General features: G+C 45.1%; 1 protein-coding gene across 2 annotated transcripts in view; it reads right to left on the bottom strand.

The window, feature by feature from the left end:
- Positions 1 to 26537, bottom strand: part of LOC144724566 (catenin delta-2-like) — a 279333-nt gene that overhangs the window by 244815 nt on the left and 7981 nt on the right. Inside the window, exon 1 of one of the 2 annotated variants that reach the window (XM_078603837.1) lies at positions 8116 to 8195. The exons of the other annotated variant lie outside the window; for it this stretch is intronic. The gene's annotated coding sequence lies outside the window, so the exon portion shown is untranslated. Of the gene's footprint in view, positions 1 to 8115; positions 8196 to 26537 lie in introns of those variants that run through there. 2 annotated transcript variants of the gene reach the window in all.

The raw sequence follows: 26537 nt of genomic DNA, 5'->3' as shown, positions 1-26537 counted from the left end.
GACATCGCTGGCTTGCCCCCACTCCAAATTATAACTCCAGACTGCAGTCAGGCCCATTCATTATTCGTAGTCCTCGTGGAGTAATTTTAATCATCAGATTTCACTGCTCGTGTGATAGAGCGGTGGCGCAGTGGTTCACGTGCTGCACTCCGAAACCGGCGACACGAGTTCGATTCCAGCTCACGGCCAACACCAAGTTCTCAGCCTCCCGTATGTCGAATCAAACGAGTATGAATTTCGATTTAAAGCTTTCGTGACTGCAGGGATTCATCTTCTTGGTTCTTTCAGTAAAGTCACGTAGAAGGGAAATAATAAAATAATAAAAATATTACTTTTTTTATTATGTTTTATTTTTATTATTTTAATAAAAGAATAAAAATCTAACATATTTTATTATTTCGATTTAAATCTTTCGTGACTGCAGGGATTCATCTTCTTGGTTCTTTCGGTAAAGTCACATAGAAGGGAAATAATAAAATAATAAAAATAAAACATAATAAAATATTTTTTACGACGTTTCGGCCACAACGCAAGAAGACAAACGAGTATGGTAATACCCCGGCGCACGTCGGGATGCATTCCTGAAGGTGCGACGATGAATATCCAAACGACGTAATTCAAAGCAATTTACAGGGTAAGTGGAGGCGAAGGCTGAGAGGCGATGGATACGAGAAAAGGCGGATGATGCTGTCAGCGACGGAAGTGTGGGTTGAGGAGACCCAAATCGGTTAGTGGCATTAATATAGTGACGGCGTATTTGCGAAACGACATAAAAAAGGGGAGACGTAAATCGGGGTATTGCTGCACCTCGTGAGTTGTGTAAACATCTCCACTCGGGAGACAAAGAGGGTCAGGCGTGGTGTTGGCTACTCCCTGCTTCGCGTGCCGTGGCAGCCTTCATTTGGGCGCTCTCTAACAGCACTTGCCCCAAATGTGCGCGCGCGCGCGTGTAGCACTCTCGAACCATTTATCATACAGTTAGTCCTGTATATTTAATTTAGCATTTTCATTTGTTTCACTCCAGATCCTTTTCTGTTTAGAAGTTTAAATCTGTTCATATTTTGCTGCTGTGATATTTAATACTGCACGTGTATTTGTTGCACTAACAGCTGTTTACACTCCCGTGTGTTTATTTTATCCGAGTCGTCAATGAAAAAAGGATTTCTGGTCGTCACAGGCTCTTTTACGGTCTAAATTTTGTTTTCTTTGAGAAAAAGTTACATGCAGTACATAATCATCCACGTGTTCAAGTCAAAAAGTTGACAAAACATACGTTGCAAAATGTCTTCCTCATCATCATCGAATTTTACAAAAACATAAAGCCCATATTCTTTGGGTCTTTCGGTAAAGTCACGTAGATGGTTCAAAGAAAATAACAAAAAAAAACTACTACAGTACTACAAAACTACCACAGTAGTTTTTTGTATTTTTTTTAACCATCTACGTGACTTTACCGAAAGACCCAAAGAATATTAACTCCTGCAGTCACGAAAGCTTTAAGTCAAAATTTAACATAAAGTCCCAGTCAGTCACTCTGTTCCCAGCATTCCGATTGGCTGGAGACTGGGACGCGAGTGGGGGCCTGAGTGGGGACGCGTGGGTGGGGTGCGTGGGGGAGGGGGGGGCACGACTGGGAGGGGTGCACGGGGGGGCGGGGTCATGAGGGGGGCCCACGTGGGAGGAGGTGCGTGGGGGGGGGGGCTGAGGGTTCTAATGCATTGGGTGGGGGGGGGGGCTGAGGGTTCTAATGCATTGGGTGGGGGGGGGCTGAGGGTTCTAATGCATTGGGTGGGGGGGGGCTGAGGGTTCTAATGCATTGAGGGGGGGGGCTGAGGGTTCTAATGCATTGGGTGGGGGCTGAGGGTTCTAATGCATTGGGTGGGGGGGGGGCCTGAGAGTTCTAATGCATTGGGTGGGGGGGGGGGGGCTGAGGGTTCTAATGCATTGGGTGAAGGGGGGCCTGAGGGTTCTAATGCAATGGGTGGGGGGGCCTGAGGGTTCTAATGCATTGGGTGGGGGGGGGGGACTGAGGGTTCTAATGCATTGGGTGGGGGGGGGGGACTGAGGGTTCTAATGCATTGGGTGGGGGGGGGGCCTGAGGGTTCTAATGCATTGGGTGGGGGGGGGGCCTGAGGGTTCTAATGCATTGGGTGGGTGGGGGGGCTTAGGGTTCTAATGCATTGGGTGGGGGGGGGCTGAGGGTTCTAATGCATTGGGTGGGGGGGGGGCCTGAGAGTTCTAATGCATTGGGTGGGGGGGGGGGGCTGAGGGTTCTAATGCATTGGGTGGGGGGGGGGCCTGAGAGTTCTAATGCATTGGGTGGGGGGGGGGGGGCTGAGGGTTCTAATGCATTGGGTGAAGGGGGGCCTGAGGGTTCTAATGCAATGGGTGGGGGGGCCTGAGAGTTCTAATGCATTGGGTGGGGGGGGGGGGGGCTGAGGGTTCTAATGCATTGGGTGGGGGGGGGGGACTGAGGGTTCTAATGCATTGGGTGGGGGGGGGCCTGAGGGTTCTAATGCATTGGGTGGGTGGGGGGGCTTAGGGTTCTAATGCATTGGGTGAGGGGGGGGGCTGAGGGTTCTAATGCATTGGGTGGGGGGGGGGGCTGAGGGTTCTAATGCATTGGGTGGGGGGGGGGCCTGAGAGTTCTAATGCATTGGGTGGGGGGGGGGCTGAGGGTTCTAATGCATTGGGTGAAGGGGGGCCTGAGGGTTCTAATGCAATGGGTGGGGGGGCCTGAGAGTTCTAATGCATTGGGTGGGGGGGGGGGCTGAGGGTTCTAATGCATTGGATGGGGGGGGGGACTGAGGGTTCTAATGCATTGGGTGGGGGGGGGCCTGAGGGTTCTAATGCATTGGGTGGGGGGGGACCTGAGGGTTCTAATGCATTGGGTGGGTGGGGGGGCTTAGGGTTCTAATGCATTGGGTGGGGGGGGGGGGCTGAGGGTTCTAATGCATTGGGTGGGGGGGGGGCTGAGGGTTCTAATGCATTGGGTGGGGGGGGGGGGCTGAGGGTTCTAATGCATTGGGTGGGGGGGGGGGGGGGCTGAGGGTTCTAATGCATTGGGTGGGGGGGGGCTGAGGGTTCTAATGCATTGGGTGGGGGGGGGGGGGCTGATGGTTCTAATGCATTGAGTGGGGGGCTGAGGGTTCTAATGCATTGGGTGGGGGGGCTGAGGGTTCTAATGCATTGGGTGGGGGGGGGCCTGAGAGTTCTAATGCATTGGGTGGGGGGGGGCCTGAGAGTTCTAATGCATTGGGTGGGGGGGAAGGCTGAGGGTTCTAATGCATTGGGTGGGGGGGGGGCCTGAGAGTTCTAATGCATTGGGTGGGGGGGGGGGGGCTGAGGGTTCTAATGCATTGGGTGGGGGGGGGGGCTGAGGGTTCTAATGCATTGGGTGGGGTGGGGGGCCTGAGGGTTCTAAAGCATTAGGTGGGGGGGGGGGGCTGAGGGTTCTAATGCATTGGGTGGGGGGGGGGGCCTGAGGGTTCTAATGCATTGGGTGGGGGAGAGGGGGCTGAGGGTTCTAATGCATTGGGGGGGGCTGAGGGTTCTAATGCATTGGGTGGGGGAGGGGGGCTGAGGGTTCTAATGCATTGGGTGGGGGAGGGGGGCTGAGGGTTCTAATGCATTGGGGGGGGGGGGCTGAGGGTTCTAATGCATTGGGTGGGGTGGGGGGGCTGAGGGTTCTAATGCATTGGGTGGGGTGGGGGGGCTGAGGGTTCTAATGCATTGGGTGGGGGAGGGGGGCTGAGGGTTCTAATGCATTGGGGGGGGGCTGAGGGTTCTAATGCATTGGGTGGGGTGGGGGGGCTGAGGGTTCTAATGCATTGGGTGAGGTGGGCGGGCTGAGAGTTCTAATGCATTGGGTGGGGGAGGGGGGCTGAGGGTTCTAATGCATTGGGTGGGGGAGGGGGGCTGAGGGTTATAATGCATTGGGGGGGGGGGGGGCTGAGGGTTCTAATGCATTGGGTGGGGGAGGGGGGGCTGAGGGTTCTAATGCATTGGATGGGGGAGGGGGGCTGAGGGTTCTAATGCATTGGGTGGGGTGGGGGGGGCTGAGGGTTCTAATGCATTGGGTGGGGTGGGGGGGGGGCTGATGGTTCTAATGCATTGGGGGGGGGGCTGAGGGTTCTAATGCATTGGGGGGGGGGCTGAGGGTTCTAATGCATTGGGTGGGGTGGGGGGGGCTGAGGGTTCTAATGCATTGGGTGGGGGGGGGCTGAGGGTTCTAATGCATTGGGTGGGGGGGGGGGCTGAGGGTTCTAATGCATTGGGTGGGGGCGGGGGGGGGCTGAGGGTTCTAATGCATTGGGTGGGGGAGGGGGGCTGAGGGTTCTAATGCATTGGGTGGGGTGGGGGGGGGGCTGAGGGTTCTAATGCATTGGGTGGGGTGGGGGGGGGCTGAGGGTTCTAATGCATTGGGTGGGGTGGGGGGGGGCTGAGGGTTCTAATGCATTGGGTGGGGGGGGCTGAGGGTTCTAATGCATTGGGTGGGGTGGGGGGGGCTGAGGGTTCTAATGCATTGGGTGGGGGGGGGCTGAGGGTTCTAATGCATTGGGTGGGGGGGGGGGGGGCTGAGGGTTCTAATGCATTGGGTGGGGTGGGGGGGGCTGAGGGTTCTAATGCATTGGGTGGGGTTGGGGGGGACTGAGGGTTCTAATGTATTGGGTGGGGTGGGGGGGGCTGAGGGTTCTAATGCATTGGGTGGGGTGGGGCTGAGGGTTCTAATGCATTGGGTGGGGGGGGGGCAGAGGGTTCTAATGCATTGGGTGGGGGGGGGGCTGAGGGTTCTAATGCATTGGGTGGGGTGGGGGGGGGGGCTGAGGGTTCTAATGCATTGGGTGGGGGGGGGGGCTGAGGGTTCTAATGCATTGGGTGGGGGGGGGGCTGAAGGTTCTAATGCATTGGGTGGGGGGGGCCTGAGGGTTCTAATGCATTGGGTGGGGGGGGGGCATACGGGGTCGGGACCGGCACTCTGCAATGTGTACTTCTGTAGAGGTGTAATTGTGTAGATGTATGGGTACGGATGGGAAACAAACACAAGGGGCGTGGTTAGGGCTGTACACGAAGGAGGTGCTCGCACCGACGTCCGCACCTACATCCCCCACGGGCCCCTCCCGGGGGCCGAGTGCTATAAAAGGTGGTGAGCCGGAGGGCTCGAGGTCGAGTATTAGCTTTAACCAGCGAAGAGTGAAGACCAGCTAGAATAGGCCCCGGAGCTCCCCTGGCTCGCTGTCCTTGTCAGGACCGACCAGGGCAAGCCGGTGGCGTGGCCCCGAGAGCCCAGACTGACGTTCTTATAAGAGCCGGTCTGGAGACTCAGGGTGCCGGGATCCCAGGTTGACCAGGGCTGGGATAGGTAGCCTCCCCTAGCTCCGTAGTGGAGGACTCGGGCGTAGGTTAGCGGGGTTAGACGTCGTGTCTCCCTGATAGACGAGTGAAGGGGACGATACCCCTTCAAGTGTTGTGTGTACCCGTTACTGTACACGAGTTGGTATTAATAAATAAGTGTGCCTCCGACCCCGTCGTCAAAGCCTCCTGAATACTCACTACACTTCCACGAGTAGCCACACAAAGTTATGGCATTATAGCTTTTAGCACCGTCTGTATTTATTTTGGCCAAATCAATTCTATCGCTGTCAGCCTCGTCACCCGGTGACGGATGATTCGTTTGTTGATTTATTACAAAAGGGGCACGAAATGAAACAATACGTATTTGCGCGAGGAATATTTCACCTTGAATTCTCTCGAAATAACGTTCTTCCACCACCCTCCACGAGGATGCTATACTGGTAGGAACCTCCTGGTTCCACCATCCCACAGGGGATTATTGTGTCCGTCCGTCGTGCAGGGAGGGGCTTGGTGGGGAGGGGAGGGTGGGGAGGGGCTGGGTGGGGAGGATGGGACTGGAGCTGGGTGGGAAGGGTGGGGAGGGGCTGGTCACCCCGTGGTGCCCTTATAAAACTCAACGTTTAACCTACTCACGCCGGCTTGTGCCCGCCCTCACAGTCGGGCATATTTGCGGAATACACCACGCCGCCGTTGACCCTGGCCATTGACCGAGCAACCCAACGTTCCTACCAGCTCCCTCCGCAGGAATGTGTTATGCAGTACCAAAAATGCACAACCCCACACACACACCGACACATCGTGTATTTTACATACACAAAACAGAGCGCGCGCGCGCGCACACGCGGACGCTAATGGACAACCCACAGCGGTAGGCACAAGCGGTGGACGAAACTGGGTCACCCTCGCGTAAGATTGAGATTTATTACAGCTGCACAAGATGCCCCGGAGGGAGTGGGGGGGGGGCAAGTGGTTCCTGCATGAGGAGGTTCTCATTCAACAGTGACTACCAAACAGCTGACTATCGTATAAATCTGCGCATACAAGCTCGAGATTTTACGCTCATTCTCTTCCCGTGTAATTGGCGGCCGCGTTGTGGCGTGCAATCCGCGTTAAGTTTTGTGCCGACGGACACAATTTTGCGTTGCGCCGGGCATGCCTGCTCCTGTCAATCTCTGCTCAGATATCTGCCACTTCCCCTCATTATATTACTTTACTTTTTTTGCATTTTGTATTGCGTTCCTTGATTTTGTTGTTTCAAATGTAACAAATTTTTGAGGGCCGGCCACTTTACACGCAGGATAAATTTGCAAGGGATGTGCAACGAACTGCAGAGATGACAAGGTTACCCCCGGGGATCTGATTGTCACTAAAGAAAGCGGCGTCACACGCTCCATTTATTATTTATTTCGGAGCATGCGAAAGGCTTCACACAATGCAAGATACAATTTTTACTTTTAATGACGAGTATGAACCAGATAAGGCTGGTAGACAAAGGACTACTACTACGACAGTATTAAACAAAACACAGATGTTCAGATTAAAATATATAATAAATTTCCCTTGAGAAATATATAACAGCCAAGTAAATAAAACGGACTCGAACTAAGAAAAAGTGCCCTTAAATTGTAAAAAGTTTGCAAATTTTACTTTTCCATTGCTGCTGCAGATACAACAAAATGACAATGATATACAATGTAGACCCACCTACACATGATCATTCTTTGTTGGGAATACAAATTTCAATTTCGCTGCAGTGGCACAGTGCATTGTGAATCTCTATCAGTGTTCATTCCAGGCTAAATAAACATTGGGTAGACCATCAAAAGCAGAATCTACAATCAATTATATTGGGTCACTATGCTGAGAGGACAGCTCACTCGCAATATATTACTTCCCATAAATGGTAGCACCACAATCAAACAGAAAATGAAACTAAAACTACACTATTTACTATTTTTATTTTACCAGGTAAGGCCTACTGCGTTGTATAGCTCTTTTTCAGATGCAACCTGGCCACAAATTAAAGCTCAATTAAGTGGCTTATCGTGTGGAAATGTATTGCAGCCAAATACTCGAAACGCATGTTTCTAAATATAAAGGGAAAAAACGGAGAACCCGGGAGAAAAATCCACGCGACCACGGGGAAAACATACAAACTCCAAATATACAGGCGTCAGTCGGGATCGAACCTACGACCTCCTACATACCAGGTGAGGGAGTTAACATCTCATCTGTTGACAGCCACTTGAAAACGCAGCAGGCCGATGCTTCTTCACAATGTCTGAATCTAGCCGGCACAAGGTCACAAAACTCGACGACACAGACATCGCTGCCTTGCCCCCACTCCAAATCACAACTCCAGATTGTGGTCAGGCCCATTCAAAGTTACAGTAGTTATGGTGGAGTCATTGAATCAACATTTACTATTGTATGGATCTGAACTTCTTTCGCACCGTACATAGACAACCATGCTAATCGGGAGGTGTGGGGGAAGCCCAATAAACAAACACAAAAAAACAGTCCTGTATATATTTTAGCATTTTTATTTGTTACACTTTATGATCGTTTGCTGTCATGAACTTATGTTTATTCATTCATTACCGATGTTTACTAAATTGATGTTTTATACTAATAATGCAACACATTGGTGCATCTCAAGGTACAGAACATAGGATATAACTAAATATGGCTCTACTCAGCAATGAAACCAATGGTATAAAACTATAAAACGATTAAAAACAACTCTGGAAATCCCCCTACCTGCGGCAGAGACGATGCACACGAGAGAGGAGAGGGGCTGAACGAACGGCCACGCGCCCGGCAACTTGCAAATGTAACTTGAACACACTGCACGCACAATCCATCCCCTTCTCCTCTCTAGCCAGCCCTGCCGCTTCACAGACAGCAGCAGCAGCACCCCACCCCTCTCCCCGTCTCCCTGCCTACCCAATACTTAACCCCCGCCCATTTCTCCCTCGCACACACACACACCATGCGTAAATGTGCAGGAGCACAAGCAAGCACATGTGCGTTTGCTCACCCATGTATGTGCATGCGCGCTCACGCGTGGACTAAACGCATACGTGCACCATTACACCGCATGGACGAAGGAATGAACACCAACGACAAAGGTTCTCGCCCCTATAGCCGTGCAGAGCCAGCGATGTTAGTGAGCATCTATTAAGGCCGCACACGTCACGCGAGGGAGTGTTGGGGTCAGAAATCGTGCTGATGTTTACACACTACGCCAGGTACTCATTTAAAGGCCGAATTGAACAAGGGGAGGAACCCAGGACCATTTAGATATATAGGATCACTGATGATGGCATCGAGCGGGAATCCAACTCTGCTCGTCAGTTTCGTAGCACAGCGCACACACACAACGACACAGGCAGACAGAGGATGACAACATACGCTGGAACAATTCCACACGCACACACGCATGCATGCATGCATACACACAAACCCATGCAGGCGCGCACACACACACACTCGCTTATGTGTGCACACGCACGCATGCACTCTTAAACGCTTGAGTTAACAGGAGTTATTAGACTTTGCCACTGATGAAAAGGGTAGAGTGCACGTTAATAAGTAAATGAAAGTCTCAGACCCGTGGAGACGCGAGGCTGATGCAATGGGTTGTTATTTTGCTAACGATTCAATTTAACACATCAAATGTGCTCCACCTGAATGGAGCACAAGACCAAACCTGCAATTTAAGATAAGGTTAGCATCTGGCAAAGGTTCAACGTTTTGTTCTCCCTCCCCCCTGTAATTGAATGGAATGATCCTAGTCATATGGCTCTCCCAAGACAGACCCCACAATAGAGTGCTTTTCAAACAAACAAGTAAAGGTAAACAGCAAAAGTTAAGCCCCTCAACGGTGCATAAGCCAATGCAGGTGTGCCATCATTTCTCCTTCAAGGGGCATTCATCCTATAATCTCACTCAGGGGCTAGATAAGTCTGCAGATACACACTTTGCTCCAACACAAATAGGCAATCGGCACGTGTATGCATACACCTCGTATTCAATTTAACAAAGGGGGCGGCACGAACAGATGTGCACCTCACTCCTGTCCACCACCAGATGCAGATAGACACGAGCAGACGGATAATCAAATCTGTAAATGATGCGAAAATGCATCATAACATAAAAATAGGGCAGGTCGGACAAATCATGCGTTTCAAGCTCGCAACTATACAATTTGGACTCGTAACAATGCAGTTCAGCAACTGCCGATTGTTTTTGCATAAAGCACAAAAACAGAGTGCTTTTTTGTACAAAACTGGTAATATAATGAACCTGCCACCACTTCTGGGTCACTCATTACAACAATAATACTCGGATAAGATGTACGTATGTTGAACTTCGTTCGCAGAATATGTAACCAGCTGTCAGAGGTGCAATTAGTTGAATATTTATTCCACTTCCAGATGACTCCTCTTATTCAAGTCAAAATGATGTTCTGCTCAAATGAGCATTAGCCAGCACTCGCCTCCGATTTAGAACCCTGAGTCAGTGGTGGAAATGCCACATTCCTATGGCAGGGGTGTGTATAATCATAGGCCAACCTCTGTTGACTTCCCCACAAAGTAGTAATCAATGTATATACCCAGGAGGAATGGTGGGCAGAAATAACCACCAACCAGGATTTGAACTCGCAACTTCATGACAATTTCAAGCCACTCACCCGCTTACTGATGAGCCACACAGCTGCACATAGGCTTAGATAGTTTAACACCAAAGCTTTTGCGGCCAATATTATCTATAATACAGGGTTTTTTTTGTGCGCTTGATCGCGTAAACACACCGGTGTGCTGTACTGGTAACGAATTGGCATGTTCTGTTTACGCGACAAACCTTACTAATTGGCTGTGTCAGGTGGTGGTGGGTTTAACGACACATTTATATTTACGCGATCTAACCCAAAAAACACTGTATTATGGATAGGCTTGGATGATGGAACAATCGTCGTACAGATGATAGGATTTTGCTCAGACCGAATTTAGGGCAGGGCTAATATGAATGTTGGATATTAGGCATACGACTAGAGGAATGTTGCAGAAAATCATCGCGTGTGTGAGACTGGGGACACGTGTAAGTGGGTATGTAAAAATCTCAGATACATACGAACATCTATAGAGGATGATAGTTACACCGCGCACATATACCACAATGCGTGTGGCCGGAAAGTTGGTCAGGGTGGCTACGTGACCGCCATATGTGACACTATCTATATATATTTTAAGTCACTTTGGAGTGGCTGGAAGAGGCAATAGCAGAGTGAGAAAAGAAAATAATTTCATAACGTGTGAAACGGCTCCGACTGGAAGCCTTCACTACGAATCCACGGCACGAAACACCCGAGCGAGCGAACCCCTTCAATTGAATGGAATATTCCAATGTGCCCCATTTATTGAATCAGACCCCATCACCCCGACCAACACAGACTTCAAACATGGCCTCACTCAGTCACAAAGCTCCCTCCCCCACCATCCCCACGTCAGGACAAAAGGCAAAGGGATCAATGGAGCTGAAGTCATACACCGCTTCAGTAAGCTCCACCCCACCAATGCCAACACTGAAAAGCCTCGCAGCCATGCACACGTGTGCGTGCTTATGGACACGCACATTCGCCTGTGTTTGGGCGTACGCACTTTCCGCATGTGCACAATAAGTGTGCGCGGATCTCGCAGCCCCCAATATGCATCGCTACACTTTTGCTCAATGGCAGCACTCTCCCTGACAGTCTACGAGGCTAAATGAGGAACCTGTCCAAGTATGTATTGCGCGGATGTGTGCACACTTGCGCTTGCTTGCATTCTTGCCAACCAGCATGCCTCTACAAGCTTGCACGTAGGCATGCGGGTAAGTATTGCATTTGTCTGCCCGCATACAGGGCACCTCAATTTGAGACACAGCAAAATGGGTGGAGGCTGGTTGGCAAGAAGGCACAAATGATCTTGAACTTCTTTCACATCGTACGTAGCCAACCGTGCTAATCGGAGGGAAGGACGACGAACTTTAAAACTCACACGGGTTTGTTTTTTGTCACCATGCGGGTTGTGTTTGTGCACCTCCCCAGTGCTGCGTGTCACACGCACGCACGCAGCTTGGACGGTTTGTGCAGTTTTCAGGGCACCGGGGTCGATTTAACACCACACGTGGTCAATCTATCACCACTCACAATCCAGCACTAACAAGCATGAGAGCTGGGGTAAGCCGCGGTGCTTAACAAGTGATAGGTGAGTAATGTGAAGATAATGGGATTAAAGTTAATCCCATCTCCAAACTTTGTCTACATTGTTTACACCCATCCCCTCTTTCCTGTCATTCTGTCATTATGAATTGTGTGTGCATTCACATGTCGATAAGACTACACGTAATAATAATTGCTTTCACATCAATATTGATTTTAGCATTGTATACAAGTGCCCCGAATATGCAATGACTATAGACCTGGTTTCTTAACAATGCTGTTCAGGTCTTCAGAAATCCCACACGGTACATTTGATGGTCTGTGCTTGAAAAACAGTCGAGGAATAGCTTCCGTATTGTACTTTAAATCTGGATGCAGTTAGTCTGGGCTGGATTAACGGAAACCACACTCACATTTTGCGTCTTGAAAGATGGTACTGGCCATACTTTTCTTCTACAGAACCAATTGTATTTAACAATATAATTGTACACACTACTTTTTTTAAAATCGGTAATGCCGCACTGTAAGTTTATATGATTGAGGTTTCTGCAATTTTGTTTGAGGAAGGTATGGCAAGATAATTAATTGTATACTTCATAACCCCTTTTGTATTCTGTTTGTGATATTTTGACACAGACCTTCCCTCACTTGCTGAAGAAAAAGTGTATTTATTATGTCCTTTAAAATACAGAAATGTTATAATCGAATCACGATAAAATACGTTACCACTCTCTGTTGGGGTTTGGGTTGTAACGCGCGTTTGTCCAACACGATGTTCGATGTTTCACTCCACGTGCCAGAAGCTTAATCAGGAACTGAACACTGCAAAAAATGTACGAGCTAAAAACTCATTGGAGGGCTGTAAGGCACAACCGCAAACGTTTCAGTTTATTTCATGTGTTCCACAGATGATGCCCATTCATTGAGTTGCCTGGCTATTTTAGGAGCGAGATCCGTTGTGCGTGAGCACAGCAGCAACGAAACATGGCAGAGAACGAGCACAGGGTACAAAAAAAAACATACGTCGTAGTTACACTACCATACTTAATTATTTGACAATAGAAAAAAAATAACAACACATTTCAGCTTCGTGTTACGTAGTGAGATGTGCAGATCTACCATCATCGTCACGTATCGCGATCATCACATTTTTGTCACATGCGGTTCCATGTCAGTTTTGACCAGGATGTTACCCTTCTCTCTCCCTGCAGAGCACAGACAATTCCTGGCAAACTTTCAGGAAGGGACTTCTTTGGAAACGTAGTGTCCACGCTCCGTTATAGATAATTTGCCACACCTCTCTGTGCACACAACGGCCCAAACGTCGCATACACAATGTGAGAAATAGTTTTCAAATTAAACACTTGATAGATTGTTAAAAAAACATGTGCAGAGAATGTTAAATTAGACAATGGGGTACTTATAGGTTTTTTATATTTTGTTTCCCCTCGGATTATTCGAGCGAGTGCTCAAAGTGAAATGCAAACGTTGCAGGCGACGGCTTTAACCAGGCTCCCTGACAACACAGAAATGGCTCTCGCTGCCGAAAGGGAAACAATAAAAATGCTCGCACAGGACTTCATTTCATTTTCAGGTCTGTTTCACACAAACACAGCGCCATGCCGATGCCTAACAATCGACAGAACCCGCCACAATTTGTTTTACGTTAAGTATTTTCTCCCCCCCCCCCAACTGTTGCGTTAGGTTTTATATTGAAATAACACCTGGTCGCCCTGCAGCTGCATTATTTATCGTGCTTTTAGCCCATCATAATATGTCACAATGAATTTTTCCCAAGTTTTTTTTTTGTTAAAGCTTTTTTTCAACCACTGCAAGCAAGAGGGCATAACAATGGCAAAAAAACTTTGCTCGGTGAGCTATCAAATATTAATGCTTCCACTTTTTACAGTTTATATGCCAATGGTATTCACTACAGCAGATAGCTCAGTGGGTTACAGACTATTCAGGCCTCCTGAGCTGTACTGACATGTCTTTAACTAACAAAAAAAATATTCCAAAAACATGTACAACACGTAGAAGGGAAATAATAAAATAATATTAATATAAAAACAATAAAAACATCTCACGACGTTTCGACTGCAACACAAGCAATCATCATCAGGTGTGAAATCCACAGCAATAATTTTTTTTCCTGTTGTGGATTTCACACCTGATGATGATTGCTTGTTGTGTTTCAGTCGAAACGTCGTGAGAATTTTTATTGTTTTTATATATGTTTATTATTTTATTATTTCCCTTCTACGTGACTTTACCGAAAGAACCAAGAATATGAATCCCTGCAGTCACGAAAGCTTTAAATCAAAATGTACAACACGCCAAAGGAGCCCAGTTGGTACTCCGGATTAGGGTTTCAATTATTATAAAAACACCCTTTTACAAATCATTCGTGGGCCAACACATTTCCAAAGGCGATCACAAATTCACACAATGTACTATGGGAGCCTACTGTGATAAACAACTGGCCATTATGTCACATCCTGCCTTCTACTTATATGCAGGAAATTTTTAATGGAAAATAAAGTGTTTTGAGTCGCGGCCACAACACACGCACAATTTTCCAACGAAATGACTGACAACGCTTGCCGCTGCTACATCCCTCCCTGAATTACAAAAAAGCTCGCTTCCTCTCAGTGACGTTACAGACGCAGCAGCTATCAATGGACGTTTTCGACTCGCCAAACCGCTTAAGGATAATTCCAAATGTGGTGAATTCACGAATAAACACAGGAATGTGAACAATAAAAAAAAACACTGGAGTAAGCGATAATATGTGATAATGTATGTTAATGTATGTTAAGCCTCTGGCACTAAGGGCGTGATTTAAACGGGAAGAAGATCAGGGCGGTGTGCACTCTTCGATTTGCCGTGCTTTCAAAAAGTGCTGCATTCGCGACAAACTCTGCAATCACCCAGAGTAAGACTCAGCCGTTTTGAGTGATGATGGGTCATCACGCAGCTACACGGCAGCGTGGATCCAGTCAGCGTTGAACAGGCTGTGACCAAATTCTATTTTTCGTGCTCATTTAAATTGATGGATTGAGACGGCATCGGAAAAAAAGGTTCGATTAAATCGATCTGAAACTCATTTAAAAGCACAACTAAACAATGTTAAGAAACAACTGTGCGTTATAATTGCACACGAACTAAAAAAGCACATCACTAAAGAAAAAAGTGATATTTTTGTTAAACATCGCAACATCCAGGTCTCGCCATCATGCGGAGTGTTGTTCAATGAAGACTGCATTTAAATGAGCACCATTACATCTGTCACAGTCAAACAATGCATCAGTGCTTCCATACCAAATTTACACGCCAAAAACTATAGATATGAAGAGTGAGCACTACATCAAACATCATCAGTAACCACATTTAACTCGATGAATGTGCGGTATAACGAACTGGTACTTTACGAAAGTATGACTTTTAAATAAACCTGAATGAAATGAGATTACCACCGTAGTACTATATAATGAAGCACACCATGGAACACTGATCATTAGAGCTGGGATATTCTCACAATTCCTGTCATTTAATGGGATATTCTATTCTTAGCGTCAGCTAAGGGCGGTTGGGGCTGCGCAGAGCCCAGTGTGGCATTCAATTAAGAACGGAAGGCCCATTTGGACCTGGCTGGTATAGTGGAAAGTCCTTGATGTTATCGGCCGACTGGTATTGACCGGAATCACCTTTGAAATGTATAACATAGGCATCGGTCTACATTTAGAATGGCACTTCCACTTCACCGATCTTGCCTGAACAGCACCCAGACTCATGGTGCAATCGGCCCATTTCCATGTGAAGGGATTCACCCGCACCTGCACTGGGGGTCAGGGTTGTTAACGACCAGTAACCGCTTTCGGAAAGTCGGGACCTGGTAACTGTTTCCAATGCAATTTTAGTCATGAATGCACCAATTGGCACTCACGAACGTATACACCACACGGCAGCCAAAGGACATTAGCCCACGTTGTCAGTTAACCCTTTCCCAAACTGATCACATACACGTAACCGAGGCTCCCACAATGCCATGCGGGAGGGCGTGTGGCACAGTTTGACGCCAGCTATCAGTGCGGTTGTGTCGCTACAGTTCTCTGCGGTGAAGATGTACAATGTCTTAAAACACAACGGCTATGCCTCTCTATATAAAATTTATACTGAACTGCTTGCGCGTTCCAATATTCAGCAGCAAACGGGACCCACTCTGCAGGAAATGGTTAAAAGGTAAAGGTGCAACCCTGCAATTGCTTGCACGCTCAATCCACCGCTGTAGGAAGAGCCTCCGCAAGCAGAAGCTCTAAGGGGTATTTGGTCTCCTCTTCCATGCTAACCAGATGTCTAGGAAAATATACCTACATTTTGCCGCACCACGTGACCTGCCGATCAACTAACGGTGGCACTCAATTACACTGCTGAACAGACAGAGGTGGCGCGGGGATTTAAGAAACCTGCATCATTGTTTCAACTGCGGCCACGCTGGTAGGTCAAATTGAACCGGTGACCTCCAGATTGCAAGTCCAGATGTGCTAATCATTACTACACAGAAGCTCCCTCAATGTCATAGATGTACGGCAAACCGGTAACCGGCTATTTACCATTTGTTTTCATTCAGATACTGACAATACAAAAATGACACATTTGAACAAAGCTTCTATGGCCCACAGCCTGTGGTCTGAAGAAGCATTTTCAATCCGTCGCGGTGTGCGAATTACAAGAATGTGCAGATTATTGGAGTTCAGTTATATTCCTGTACTGTTGTGCATTAAAGTACGGTACTCTAGTATTTTACCTTTAAGTTGCATGTTCAAGAACGCTCCTGTGAAACTAAAAATGGCCATTCAGGCCATGCACAAATAGGGAGTTGTGAACTGTCGTTGAGGTAAGGCCCAAAAACATGAGTCTTCAAATTTCATGTTTGTGGAAATTGGATCCGACCTTTTATATTGCTTGGAATCAGCTTCCCCCGCTACTGGAGCACATTCTTTAATAACGTGAATTTTGCCCACGGCATGCATTCTCTATGTATATGCTGTACCATACAATATATCCTGCCGATGTAATTAGTTGACAGAGAAATTAAATTACCATATAGTGTGCGAGTGCGAAGCCCTTAGTCGTGAAACGCAAATGATGAAGAGGACATGAGGCCAGCAGAACGTGCAAGGGCACTACTTTTAGTCAATGGACGTTAAAACAAGGGTTGAATAAAATTGAATGGTAAAAAAATGCAGAGTATGACACCCACCAGGTTTGCGAAGGGTGGCCTAATAGTTGCTGTGCCAGACGCAGCTCTGGCAACCACAGAGTTTTTGTTCCACGCTGTTACTCTTCGCGCTGCCTAGTGCGGGCTACTATAGGTGATTCACCGCCATTCCACCAATTACTAACGAGTTTGTGTTTTTTTATATTCAGAAACACACGTCGATTTAAGAATACGCACAGGAGATTCTGCGTCTCACTTTAATGATCTCATTTGCATTGTTTGATAGAGTATTTGTTCTGCTACACTAAAGCAGTTTCGCTCACTCCATTCATCTGATTAGCATTGGTATATTATCATCGTCAGCCATAATCAATCCACTGCTGGGTGAATGTCTCACCAAGCCTTCACCATCTCTCGAGGCCTTGGAATGCAAATCATTAACATATAATAATTGTTTTTTTACCCTTCTATCTGGCAACAAAACTGACACCTTTTTTTACAAGGAGTCATGTTTGCATAGACCACAATACCTGCAGTCATAATGCAAACAAAAAACATAACTCTGATAATGTATGCACTGCATATATTATCAGAGTTATGTTTTGTATGCAGTGCATACATTATCAGAGTTATGTTTTTTGTTTGCATTATGACTGCAGGTATTGTGGTATATGCAAATATGACTCCTTGTAAAAAAGGTGTCAGTTTTGTTGCCAGATAGAAGGGTAAAAAACCAATTATCATATTTTTTACTGGCAAATGAGGTTCCAATGGCAATAACATATAATTTCCATGTAATTTGCAAAAGAAATGCACATTTGATTCTAGCATACATTACAGGATCCAATGTATCATAACTGTTGAATCAATGCATTATTAAATGCCTACTGTGCCTTACACTACTGAAAAAACAGACACTTTGAACAATTTACTGTATTCTGTGTATAGCTGCATGCAGGAGAGTAAATTAAACTGCTGGTGAGGGCAGGAAAGAAGGAGTGAATTTTATTTTTTACCAAAAGGACCAGAATCGCACATCGTTTAGTGCGATCCTATACATAGTACAGCACAGTGATTGCATTCAAAATATAGGTCATGTTTTTTTTCTCTCCAGTTACATTAATTCCGTAGCATTCTTAAGCGACAGGTATCTAAAGATTGGCCGCTTCTCATCCCCTGGATTGCGCGAATTGACATGACTTGGGGTTCAAGGTTATTTTGTCCCACTGGGACAGAATTGTCCATCTCGTATGTTTCGTCTTGTAAGTTTCGTGACCCCTCAACCCAGTAAACATGCAACGTTGACATGTGGTTGGAACTATGTATATATAATTTATATAAATCACTATCGTTTCTTACACATACACGATTCCAAACATTTATCGTGAACATAAAATTATGTTTCAAAACGACGAATCGTTACACGTCTGTCATGATCTAGTGTCCAGTACAGTACTGTATAAGCTCTGGTCTCTGTATGTATGTAAAACTTCTTTCGCACCTTAAGTAAGTAGCCAACCACGCCAGAGAAGGTGACTGCAACAGGCACTGATGTTTTATTAAATAAAATCCTCAACTCTTTAGAACATTTTTGGTATTCGAGCTGCAGTATTCTCATCGCCATTTTTCTGACCTCAAAAGACCTCCGGTTGCAGAAATTTCATAGCCAGGGGAGTTTTCCCAACTGAGCATTCATTTTCCTGGCGATTTTTTTTACATATAGACCACGACGTACACACACAGGCACGGCCTACTTATTTTTCGAATAACGTCCAGGGGTCTTTAAGGTCCACTGTGAAGGGGGCGGCGAGCACCGGCGGTTTGGGAAGCCACAGAATGTATTGGTGGCAATGGCTCCTGCTGAACACTAATGGATTGCCATGGGCAAACACAAGTGGTTGTGTTATGGTGTTAAGTTTCCAGCGTGGAAACACGTAAACAGTTTGAATTAAATAATAATTTACAATACACAGTTTGGCAGCAATGTTTTATCTCTTGTATCCTTTTCCCTGTATTTTCGTGCATTTCCCGTCTTTTTTCTTTCTTTGGGATAAACTAAACGCAAGGCTTAATTCATACATTGGCAATAATATTGATTACTGCCACAACATGAGTCAGATTTAGGCATTGTTTATGTGGCTTAAGTCAGATTCTCAATAACATAATTAACACGAGGGACTGTATCCAGAAGAGAAAATCCCAACACGCGATTTCTCCTTACCTCCTCTCACCACTTCTTCCTCCTCCCCGTGATTGAATAGGAGCCAAGAGGGACTGCTAAAGCCAGCCCCGAGGCGGTTGAGCAATAAGCTGGGACACCAATTATCTCTCAATTTCCTCCAACGGCCACAGCAGGCACCCACGAAACCAATTGCGAGGGAAATTTGATCCTCAGACACCACAGCCGAGACAAATGGGGTGAATCGAGTGTCCTCCGTAGGAGAACCGAAATTTAATTTTTAACTATGGTAATGTCATGTACCACTTTATTTATTTGTCAAATGTGTTCCGAAATGACAACAATAGAACTAAACATTCTGAAGGCGACATATTCTTGGTTCTTTCGGTAAAGTCACGTAGAAGGGAAATAATAAAATGATAAAATAAAACAATAACATTCTCACGACGTTTCGATTGCAACGCAAGCAACCATCATCAGGTGTGAAAACCACAGCAAGAAATGTTATTATTATTTCCCTTCTACGTGACTTTACCGAAAGAACCAAGAATATGAATCCCCGCAGTCACGAAAGCTTTAAATCGAAAAATTCTGAATGCTATAATACTGTACTGCAATGGTAAAACACTCTACTGATTTATTTATTTACCATTAAGAAGATAATCAGCAAGCAAATGAAAGATCATACCCGAGTGGATGACCAGCATGGAGAGAGCGCAATGAGATCAATGAATTTGCAAGAGTGAGATGGATTGTGACATTTCAGGACCATGGAAGATGATGACAGCGTGGGGCGTAGGGTTGGGCGAATCCCACGATTCTTAGCGGAGAGTTTTGATGTCCTTCATAAAATCAAATACGATTTCGAATGGAATCCGAAATATGGGGGCGGTGGGAGTCCCATGGTGGTGAGATGTTAACTCCCTCACCTGGTATGCAGGAGGTCGGTCATCGGTTCGACTCCGAACATGATGCCTGTTTATTTGGAGTTTGCATGTTCTCCCTGTGGTCGAGTGGACTTTTCCAGGTCCTCTAGTTTTTCCCACCACATGTATAAACATGCATTGAGAGTATTTGGCTGCTATAAATGTTCATCTATCATTTGTGGCCAGGTTGCTCCTGAAAAAGAGCTATATAGCTCAGTGGACCTTACCTGGTAAAATAAAAAATAAATGTTTGGTTTATAGTTTAGTTTAGCCTTTGTGTGGAGAGCCCATTGTGGCATTAGAGCAATAAGAGAGGGCCTGCGGAACTGCTGTTGAAGCACATGGCCAATGGATACAAGACATGTTTCAATGGCAATTTTGGTTCATGCCACCTCGCTGATACCGACCCAATTCCAGCCAGACATAACCATCGGTATCACCATTGAAACATATTACATCAGCATCCGCCATACATTTCAATGGCTATTATGATCGATAAAAGTCAGCCAGAATCGCCGGTGTCGCCATTGAAATCATCACCAGTGCCAAGGGCATGCAACTGGCCAAATTCCACCCTGACTATACATGGAGCAATTACATGTATATTCAAGCATACACAAAGGGCAACTCAATTTACATAAACCCTGGGCTCATTCATTGCCTCCCACCAAGCCCAGCAGGGGTTCCACGAGGTCCCCCCCACAGCACCTCTGGCACCAATGTTTGGGAAGCCAGGCCCAGTAGGACTACTGCTCAGATTCCTGGGATTAACTACAACCAGGAACACTGGAACTGCATTGCTATTACCTGGGCAAACAGGACTAACACTGGGACCTCTCGAGCTGATACTTGCACTCTCAAGACCACTGGGACTACCAATGGAGTCACCAGAAGGACACGCGACAATCGAGACTAAAATATGATTGAACGCTCACTCACGCATGTGTGTATTCACACACAGATGCTCACTCGTGTATGTATATTGTATCATGGAAATAGGCCAATAAAAAAAAACGAAATTCCTCTAGGAATTGTCCAGAATTTCCAAAGCCCTAGTGGGGAGGCCTCCATTTAACAGTGGATAGACAATGGCTGATGATGATGAACTGGATACATACTCTTAGTTTTTTCGGTAAAGTCACGTAGGTAAAAAATGAAATTAAAATTAATAAAAATAAAATAATAATAAAAATCGCCATTTTTTTTATTATTATATTATTTTATTTTTAATTAATTTTAATTTCATTTTTTACCTACGTGACTTTACCGAAAAAACGAAGAGTATGAATCCTTGCAGTCACGAAAGCTTCAAATATAGGATGCTGGATACATGCACTGCACATATCAGCTGATAGTCTGCAATTAGACGGATACAAATGACAATCATGATCAGCTTAAGTGTGAGTCAATCACGAGTAATGGTGCGCAGATTCACTCTTATAGTTACACACACATCCACTTATTTTTGGTGGAAGGCACTACATTACTCGTGGCCCACTCGCGAGCGATAACTTGGGCTAATGCAGTGTAGCGGATCAACACTTGGACCTACGCAGCAAACAAATACAAAACAAGGGAACTAGTTTAACTGGTTCGCGCAAGTTGGAGACAGCTTTTTCATTCAAACTGATAGCAATCTCCTACTGGCTTGGAACGGGCAACTTTAAACAGAAAGTCAATTGCATTCCCACGTTTCAAAAGTTTTGCAAAAGTAAAGCTCCGTACGGTATATATTTCTTCACATTGGGAGCTTTTTTAATTTCATAGACTTTAGCCAGGAACATTTAAGTCTGTTAAACAGCCTTAAAAATGGCATGCAGTAATGACCAAATTCTATCACAAAAAAAACTGACCACCCCTGCTTGAATAATGTCACCGATTAGCTTAGAACTCAGATTTTTTTTTCTTACATGTCTGTTATTGAAATAACTAACTTGCACGAAAAAGAAATAATGAAACGATTTCTGTTGCATATCAATGAACCGACTGTCTAAGTGAAAATTTTGTGACCATAGTTTAATTGAGTGTAGATTGAATTTCGAATGCGTTCATGAAAGTAACGTTTAACTGTGGAATTTTGTGAACGCCTGAATTATGATACCGTAAAATAAACTTCCACTATGAGCAGTATTTTCATGGTTTGTTCCAGTAGCTAAACCTTAAACATATAAACACTGATAACAAAGCTCACAAAAAGATGACAAATGCCATTTCATGAACTTTAATTTTGAAATCATGACCTCAAACGCTAGGTGCTCAAACATCAACTTCAGACCATTCACTTTTGGAGACATCTAATTAATGCTGTAACACAAAGTGACCCACGGAATGAAGCCGGAATGTTTTTCTTTATTATCATCATTATTGCACCTCATCTTCCTTTAGATCAGCTTTTTATACTCCTTCACATGAATTGCAGCACAGCCTCATTAAATTGTAATACAACCTTTTGAGGAGGTCCCCAACGTCCCCTCCATCCACACCCCCATCACCCCTTCAACCTTCAACCCCCCACCACCACAAGGCACAAACCCCCACACTTACAGGCCCCAAATGATTCTACCTAAGAGGCCCCCAAGATGCCCTTATGATTTAAGAGGCTATATTAATATTAAACAAGGACAGTGAGGCCTGACTCCAGGTTAGCATCCAATTAATGTGACCGACGCCGATATAATGATGATGCTTAGAATAGGAAGACAATGGAAGCCCCAGAGTGGGAATTACAATAATCTACTATGGATTTGATTGACTGCTGTACATCCTGAAGCTCTGCATGCACATCAATTACGGTGCGAGCGTTGTTCAATTATGCATGGCTGTGTTTTGACCGAATTGTAAGACTAAAATGTACAGGATATAAATGATGTTGGAGATGATGATGATGGTGTGAAAATGAGTACCTGTGGTCATTTTAATCCGTGCATGGCAATATATTCAGGAGCTTAATGCCAATGTCGAGGTCTGCTAGTCACGAGAGGGCTTCAGGAGAGTATTTGCGTAGTTTTAGTATTCCTCTCCTCCGTTGAAGGAGCGCAGACTCGTGGTTTATTATATGGTCCATAGTTTGAGCTGTATTGCCATATTCGCACTGAGCCTTGTCTTTAATGTTCCATTCATGAATGAAATGTGTCCAATGCCTTGTTGATGTATGTTTTTGTATATTGAACTTCTTCCACACCCTATGTATCCAACCGTCCTTATTGGAAGTTGATGTTCTGATGTGGTTGGTGGTACAGCAGTGGCTTAGAGAAATGCCAAAGCCAGCCAGGTGGTGCGATGTTTGGGTCTAAAATTAGTGCATTTATTATTCTGTACGTCTGTGTTGTTCCAATTTTTGTTCACCAGCGTTCTTCCAGATCTGGATAAAGATTCTAGGATGGTGACAAGAGTGACCCCAGAAGGGAGATCGGGACTTACATCAGTGGCGAGGTACGTTGTTGAGGTCTTGGTTGATGGTTCGGTTGTAATTTGCAAAAAAAAACATCTAAACTCACTTGCGGTTTGCATGGCTGCGGATATTTGGTGGCAGATTGTATTTCAGAGGATGAAGCCAATGGGATTGGTGTCGGTTTCAATGTTCAGGTTATAATGAGCATTGCGTTATTTAATTGTGCATTTGCCACTTTCGCTTTCGAGCTTACGGGACCAAGCTGGAGCGCAGTCCACTGCCAATGAGTAGATCGGAAATCGGTCGGAAAATTCACTGAACATCAGCTGAGGGCGCCCAGGTATGTGGTCATAAGGAGAGATGACACTGCCTGTAAGGAAATTATGTGCGGCCGACACAGTGGGCAGTGGGGTGCTTTGTGAATTGCGTGGGCGCGGGGTTTGGGAAGCCCTGCAGCCAGTGAATTTAAGAATCAAGCGATGAATGTGTCTCCTTTTTGAATCTTTTATATTAAGTTCGCTTGCTTGCTTGCTTGCGCGCTTACGACTGTGCAAATCTTTCGGTCGTTTTTTATTTAAATCCTTTATATTAAGTTCGCTTGCTTGCTTGCGCGCTTACGACCGTGCCAATCTTTCGGTCGTTTTTAAACCCACTTCCCGTGATCCAATCGAGCTGACATTTTCCACACAGACTCGTTGTGCGTGACAATTAATTTTCCTGAAAATGTTTTTGTTAAATTTTACACTTTTTAGGAAAAAAAATTATATTTAATTACCAATTGCTTAATGCTGCCAGGCAATCATCTGACCCATAGGTGGCAGCCATCTCAAGCCAGAGGACGAGAGGACTAGCTGCCCGTTTCAAAGACCAATGTGGGCTGGGTTGTGGCCCATTGAACACGCATATAAAGCATTTATAGTGAAAAACTTTATTTTACGGGTTAATTTTTTACTATTCTATTTGAATAATTTCTTGTTAGTTTTATCTCGTTTGTACAGTTTTGTTCACTCCAGTCGTCTTAATTGTAACATTGAAGTATAATTTGCATGAATTGTAAATAATTGTTTCTCACTCGCTTAAATTGACTCTTGTATTGCGAGTTAAATAACCAATTTTCCTTGTTTACATCAAATGTGCACAAAACGGAATGTGTTTTTTTGCGAGTGCAGGGATGCATCAAGACAGAATAGATGCATCAATTAAATGTTGTTGTATACATTGTCAATAATCACTAAAACAGTAACAAACCATTCATTTAATTTGACAACTACCGTATTTGCTTTTTTGAATTAAAAATATTTATTACGAGTTGATTACATTAATCAAATAATAAAGTGCATGCGAATACTATAATGACAAGGATATTTTAGATTTGAAGCTTTCGTGACTGCAAGGAATCATATTCTTAGGGTTTTTTCGGTAAAGTCACGTAGGTAAAACATCAAAATTAATGAAATTGTTTTATTTTATTTTCATTAATTTTTATGTTTTACCTACGTGACTTTACCGAAAAAACCTAAGAATATGACAAGGATATTGGCTTCAAAATGCAAATGCGTTAAGACAGTGGTGTGGTAGTGAGAACAGGACAATAGCATTGGCACAGCCGATACTTGTGCAAGTAAGATTTTTTTTAAATATACTGTACTGTACATATTCTTTTTTTGCCTTAACATTCTTTTGCACGGTGGAATCACGTGCTCTGCAAACCCCCCCCCTTCACCCCAGCTCATATCGAAGCCGACCATTGTGAACAACCGGAAGGTAAAATTCATTTTAGTTTTTATTCCTGGACCATAGCCAAACTCCTGTCCGTAACTCCTGAATTAAACTCACTTCGAATAAGTCCTCCCGCGAATAAGTCCTAACAGAACTCATCACAAGTTCCCAATTTCATTTTTTCTTAAGAAAAAAAAAGTATCTTGTCAATTTTCTTTTAGAGAAGCCGCAATTAAAATAATAACTTAAACGGCTCTTTTGTCAATCCACATCCAGATGAAGGCCTTCCCCACACCGTGTTGGTCATTGGGGAATTTATGGCCATACTTCACCATGCTGGTCAGTGCAGATTGGTGAAGTGGTCCAGGACTAGTGCAGGTATCAATAACACACCACTGACCTCAACCCTGGCAATGTGTGCGAACCCACTGCATCACCACCACACCACAACCACCCCCATTCCCCTAATAAGATGCTCATTATTCATCACTTTAAACTTGCTTCCAATTTGCATGCCCCATTTACTTACTTCACAATGAGCAATGCCTCACTCAGTTAAGCACACATGTTTAAGTAGTTTTTTTTATCATTATTAAAATTCAGTTTACGACTCGTCAAGCTACAGAATACTGGGTGGCCAAAATCTGCAATGGACACATTCAGTATGGAGCTTTGACATTTAACACACTGGTCTCTGTGACGAACAACAATCAGTAACAACTAAAATACATTCGTAAAATGGAGGTAACAACTAACCCTCACGCAGCATTGTTGGTCACATACAATGTTTAAAATGGCCATACGTCTCACCATTGTAAGTTAGCAATGGATTGAAGGAAATGTCAAGCAAGCCGGATGCCATTTCCAGACTGAGTTTATGGCCCCTGATGTTTGCTTCGCCTAAAAGTGGAAACAATAGAACGAAACCGCGTTAGCTCTAAGACAAACAAAATATCCCAGACATCAACAAGGCTGTAGCAATAATAAAAACAAGTGGCTACTGCCACTAATCGGAGAAGACAAATAGACACATGTAGTCCATAACCACGTGGAGAAGGGGGACCGCCAAAAGGAAGACAGCTGTATGTATGTAAGTTGACGTAAGTAGTCATGCTAATTTTGAATTTGGAGCTTTCGTGACTGCAGGAATTACTCTTTGGTTCTTTCGGTAAAGTCACGTATAAAGATAAAATAATAAATTAAATAATAACATACAACGTTTCGATTGCAACACAAGCAATCCTGATTTATACCTGTTGATGATTGCTTGTGTTGCAATCGAAACGTCGTATGTTATTATTTAATTTATTATTTTATCTTTATACGTGACTTTACCGAAAGAACCAAAGAGTAGTCATGCTAATGTTCCTTGTATGTACTGTATGTTGAACTTCTTTCGCACCACACGTAGCCAACCGTGCTAATCGGAAGTGTACGAGGGTAAGGACACCAAATTATCACGCAAAAAGTTGTTATAAAGAAATGGGTTTTCAATCGAGATTTAAAAGTGCATAGCTCCAGTTGCTTCCCAATGTTGGAAG

The sequence above is a fragment of the Lampetra planeri genome, chromosome 21 (assembly GCF_965212315.1).
Source record: "Lampetra planeri chromosome 21, kcLamPlan1.2.h2, whole genome shotgun sequence".
NCBI lineage: Eukaryota > Metazoa > Chordata > Hyperoartia > Petromyzontiformes > Petromyzontidae > Lampetra > Lampetra planeri.
This window is presented reverse-complemented; position numbering and strand designations above follow the sequence as displayed.